This window comes from Thunnus albacares, chromosome 16 (genome assembly GCF_914725855.1).
Source record: "Thunnus albacares chromosome 16, fThuAlb1.1, whole genome shotgun sequence".
Classification (NCBI taxonomy): Eukaryota; Metazoa; Chordata; class Actinopteri; order Scombriformes; family Scombridae; genus Thunnus; species Thunnus albacares.
In genome coordinates, this window is record NC_058121.1 from 25,258,019 (window position 1) to 25,264,152 (window position 6,134).

Sequence of the window (6,134 nt, forward strand, 5' to 3'; positions counted from 1 at the left end):
CCCCTCCCATCTGAGAGATCTGGATCTAAGCTACAACAATATGCAGGATTCAGGAGTGAAGCTGCTGTCTGCTGGACTGGAGATTCCAAATTGTAGAGTGGAGACTGAGGTCAGAGGCTGTTACTATGGTTTATCAACTGGATAAAACAACTGAAACTAATGTAATTTATGTACATACATAACTTACAATCATGAAGTTAATTTTCTTTTTTCCAGATTTAAAGTTTTCAACTGTACAGTAAATTAAAAAAAAAAAAAAAAAAAAAGAAGTGCAATATATGACAATCAGCCCCACTTGATGTTGCACTATCACTAGCATCTCAGACCAAAACAAATATGTGCATCATACTCAAAGGTGGGGGGGGAGGGGGGGGGGGGGGAGCAGCCCCTGAACAGACAGTTCTTGAAACTCAGATCAAACTGTCAAACTAAGCAGTGCTGATCAAATATGGATCAAGATTCTGTTACTGCATTGCCTATTTTTCATCTCAAATGTTTTCAGAAACATTTTAGTGTACTGTTTGGCTGTAATTTGAGGAAGTTTGTGACGTGGCCGCCATGTTGGAAACGGACCTGAAGGACATGGAGGGACTCACATGCACGCATGGTCAGAGTGGCTACCACAACACAGAGCAGAGAGGCTCAGACAACAACACACAAAGAGGGAGGGTGACTTCACTCTCTGCCCAGGTCACCATTACTCCACTATATCTTTACATAGCAAATAGTTGTTAGCTGACATCTAGTGGGGCTCATTGTCATTTATTGCAACTTTAATATTTATCATTTTTGGTAACAAGTCACTAAGCATACAGAAGATCCTCTCAACTAATACTGTGTGTTTTAAATTGTTAAAGTTTAGTTGATGAAGATTTTTCTGGCTTACATTAATTTTAATGTGTTTTAATGAATAACGTTTGATTATTGATATTGTTCCTTCAGAACATACACACACACACACACACACACACACACACACACGGGGACACAGATCAATGCAGGTGTGTAAAATATTTTTTATGAGTCAGTTTTGGTGCCTGAATGTTGTGGTGACATTTGGATGATGTCTGTAAAAGGCTGACATTATGATGATCCACAGTAACATATCACTCTGCTCATTTTAGAAAAGCTCATTGATGAGGACATAGTAATGTTGAACTACATATTTAAAACCTGAACACATCTGACTGGATTATAAATGGATTTCAATCTTCACTAGTGCAGTTCCTGTTCATAATGTGCCTGTTGGGAAGAAGGCTGACATTATGATGATCCACAATAACAAAGTCACTCTGCTCATTTTAGGGAAAAAGTCATTGATGTAATGCTGCACTACACATTTAAACCTTTGTCCAACCCCTTCCATCTGAGAAAGCTGAATCTGAGCTTCAACAAGCTGTAAGGTTCAGGAGTGAAGCTGCTGTGTGATTTTCTGGAGAGACCACACTGTAGACTGGAGACTCTGGGGTCAGTTCACTGACTGTTATTATTGTTGGTCTTAATGTTTAACAATTGAACCTAATTTATGTACAAAAAGACTCACATCTATTAAGTTGATTTCCTTTTTCCATAGTTTCATTTTTTTTACTGTTCAAAATTTAGTCTGTCATTATAAAATATGACTGATTCTTAAGGACATTGTAGAAAATGTGAACTATTAGTTGTTAAAGTAAATTGATGTTTATCATTTTTGGTAAAAGTCACATCTGTATACAGAAGATCTCAACTAATATCAGTTTTAAATTGATCGAGTTTAGTGTTTTATTATATTCATGTGTTTTAATGAGTAATGTCCGATCAGTGATATTTATCCTTCAGAGCACGCGCGCACACACACACACAGAAATCAATGCAGGTGTTTAAGGTATTTTTTAATGAATGAATGTTGACATGAATTTGTGTCTGAATGCCGTGGTGACATTTGAATGATGTCTGTAGAAGGCTGGCATTATGATGATCCACAGTAACACAATGATACACTCTACTCATTTTAGGAAAACACTCATTGATGAAGACATAGTAATGTTGAACGACATATTTAAAACCTTAACACATTTGATTGGATTATAAATGGATTTTAATCTTCACTAGTGCAGTTCCTGTTCAAAAATGTGCCTGGTGGGAAGTAGGCTGACATGATGATCCAGAATAACACAATGACAAAGTCACTTTGCTCGTTTTAGGGAAAAAGTCATTGATGTAATGCTGCACTACACATTTAAATCCTGAACACATCTGATCTGATGATTAATGGATTTTTATCTACATAATTTATTCTTTATTCAGGCAGTGAATGCAGATTGTCAGTGATCAGCTGTGCTTCTCTGGACTCAGCTCTGAAGTCCAACCCCTCTCATCTTTCCTCAGTGAAGCTGTGAGAGAACAACAATTACAGGCTTAAGGACTGGACAGAAAGACAGAGAGAACAGGCAGCCAGCCAATCAGATCATCCAGATGCTTGTTGTGATCGTGTGTTTGAGTTGATGTAAAGATGACTACTGTTGTGTTCATGTCAGCAGGAAATAAAGCTGGATTATAGCTGACAGCCTTACAAGATGTATATAGACAGTGGTCCTCATCATCAAACTGTCATACTATCAGATATGATCTGTAAGTGTTTTCTCATTTCAACACTAAGTAATTGATCAGTTCATCTTTGTCAGAGCTCTAAGATCAGTCTGATTGAAGCCTGCAAATCACTGGTTCTGATTCCACAGAACCATCATTATGTTCAACCATGTGGTCTTTATACAGACCAAAACCTCTGATGTCCAGGAATCACAGCAGGTGTTTAGCTGAGAGCTCATACTGATTGTGTTGTGATGATTTCACAGCAGGAAAGATCTTCAAATCCCACAGAAACTCTGTAGCTTTTAAACTTTTATAACCGTTCACATGTATCAACAGTAAATCTATCACTAAACTGATGACTGAATGTCTGTTTCTGCAGTAATGTGTTCATGACTCAGCAGTTTATTTCCTCTGTATTTCAGTGAAATCTGCAGAGTAAACAGACGTGATACAAAAGTTTCTGCAGGTCTGTGAGCTTGGAGCTCAGTGTGTTCACTACAACATGTTAACATGAGTGCTGAAAGGAAGCTTGCTACGCTACACAGCTGTTCCACTTCTGGTCTGAACAGGACTGAAGTCCCTGCTGCTCTTTATACTGGATGTGCTGCATCACTGACCGACAGCTGATGAATTGAGTCTCACTAAACACTGATTTTTATTCTGTTTCTTCTTCTGTCATGATCTCCGTAAGAGTGTGAGTAAACATACAGGAGTGTGTGTCGAGAGAGGATCAGCTATATCCTGATGATCCATCTGGACTGGCGTCTGGATTTTGTCATCCTCACTTAAGTCCCATGACTGACTACAAACTGAACAGTTATCTCTGGATTTTGTTGAAGTCAGCACTTTACAGATTTATTGTATATGACCTGTTTGGTGCAGAAAAGATAAAAAAATAAATTAAAAAAAAAAAAAAAACAGGTTTTATAAGTCAGACTCTGACCCTGGGCCCGTATTTATCAAGTGTCTCAGAATTGATTTGAGAGGTTTTAACTGAGAACTAAAACTAATTTATGAAGCAGAAGAGAATTTACTCTGACATTCAGAGAAGGATTACTCCTGGAAGGGAGCAAGCAGAATTCAGTTTTTATGCTCCACATATCTAGAACAAACTTGCAGAAAACTGCAGGTCTGCTGCAACTCTTAATTCTTTTAAATCACAGTTAAAGACTTTTGTTTGCCACTGCCTTATATTAAACCAATTTTGAGGGTTAATATGTTACACTGCACCGTAACTTTTATTCTCCTGTTTTATCTGCCTTATTCTGTTTTAGCTTCTTTTTATTTCCAATTTAAGACTTTAAAAAAATTGTATTTATGTCTTTGTGGCGGTATTGAATATCCTTGAACACAGCTGTTCTGTAAGAAGCTGGAGAACCAGCTCCCAGCCTCATAAAAAAAAAATAAAACAAACCACCTCACAAGGTTCTGTACATTGGGAAACGGCCCCTTAATAAACAAATGCCTCTTTGATATATATACTAAATAAACAAAATAAAGCCTGCAGGTGTTAGGCTATCGTGAGGCAAGCACAACCTCTTGTACAAATAGCACTAAGATCAACCCAACGCAGGTCACTTGGTTGAAAGGTTTATTTTGTAGTACTCCCTGAAAGGTACCCTCAAATCAGAAAGGCAAAAGACTCAAAAGGGTGAACAGACTGCAAATGAGATCTGCAACAAGTTGAGGAAAGAACACAGCGACCAAGGTGTGTGGTTTCCCTCCTCTCTTAAACCCCAGAAAAAGGGCGTCGTCATACCCTGATTGGCCAAGAGGGCAATGCACCCAGCTGCCCTCAATTACTATTTGGGAGCCAGTTCCCACACCCTTCCCAACAGGTGATCTGAATAACCCTCCAATCAATCCGGAGGGATTTTGACATGCAACAACACAATTTCGGAACCGGGAGACACGAATTCAGAACAGGGAAATGACAGCAAGTCCCATGAATGGGTAACTGCTACACTCCCCCCCCCATATAATAAAACACCGCCTCCTAGGTGTTTACACATGTCCTTCACACAGTTATTTACTTTCACATAATTTCACAAAAAACCTAAAAAGTCATCTTCATCACTAGTGTCTCTGTCCATAAAATGTGCATGTGACAGCTTCTTTCTCCTGAGCTTCCACCTTGGCACAGGTTGGGTGACACTCTTTTAAGTCAGACACCTTGACCACTTGCAGATCCTGTCCCGTGTCCTCGAGCACAATTCTGTAATTCACAGGGCCTACCTGCTCCACAATACGGTACGGACCAATCCACCATGGTGCAAGCTTTTTGGAAGAAATGGACAGGGGATGGGCTTTCATCCAGACCCTGTCTCTTGGTAGGTAACATGTTGTTGGTGTTTGTTGCAGTTATGAGCTGTTTTCTTTTTGCCCATTCCAGGTTTGACTCTACAAGAGCTTGGACATTTTTCAGGGCATGGGGCACCTGTGAAGAGGGCTCAAGGGCTCTGGTGAAAGGTCCTTTTAAAAACCCTCCAAGCAGCAGCTCAGCTGGGGTAAAGCCAGTGGCTTCATTAACCGCAGAGTTCAAGGCAAAACACAGCTCTCGTATGAACCGATCCCAATTCTTATGCCTCTCCCCAACATAAGAAGCTATCATGCTTTTCAGAGAGCGGTTAATACGCTCAGACATCTGGTGACTGCTACATCTTTTTATATTGCCTTGTTCTGCTTTTATATTCTGTCTTGATGCCTTTTATGCTCTATGTAAAGCACTTGAATTTCCTTGTTGAAATGTGCTATACAAATAAACTTGCTTTGCCTTGCCTTGCCTTGCCTTCCTGTATGTTTGTGTTTGTTTTGTGTAAAGCATTCTATAACATTGGTTTTGAGAAGTTTTATACGCTTCTCAGGGGAGGGTGGTGGGATGATGGTGGTGGTAAACAAAGACCAAATTCTAATTGCAGAAACATCTGTGGAAATAAATTAACTTTCAGCATTTTTATCCTATGTCAAGCTTCAGTTTCATGTATAACATCTATTTTTAGTTCAGTTATTTTTTCTGTCCTTGTGTATAAATGACCCATATTTTATTGAATCTGTGTTCTTTGTTTTGGATATCTGTGGATCAGTTAGATTTTTTTGCCTAACCACTGAACCACCAGGACATGCCATCTGAGTTTTTGGTTGTAATTTGGTGCTATTTATAGCAGTGCTATATATTCCATTTCGACCTGAGTTCATATTTATTCATCAGTCATTTATTATTGGAAACTTTAAAATTTACAATTTCATTTAGCAGACGCTTTTATCCAAAGTGATATACATCTGAGACTGATACAATACAAGCAGGGATCAGGAGACAACAACATGAGTAAGTGCCATAAAGCTTAAGTTTGAGTCTGATAGGATGTAGGTGCCAACAGGCGGTGCACCGATGCGATGCATAGAGTACATAGATTTTAGATTTTTTTGTGCCTTTTTGTTTTTTCTTTATTCTTATATATGTTGAATTGTATGTTTTTCTGCAGATAAAACATGTTTGCATGTTTGGCTGACCTGCTGTGAACTGACTAAAAGACTTCAGGTTATGCTAGCTTAGCAACTGGAAT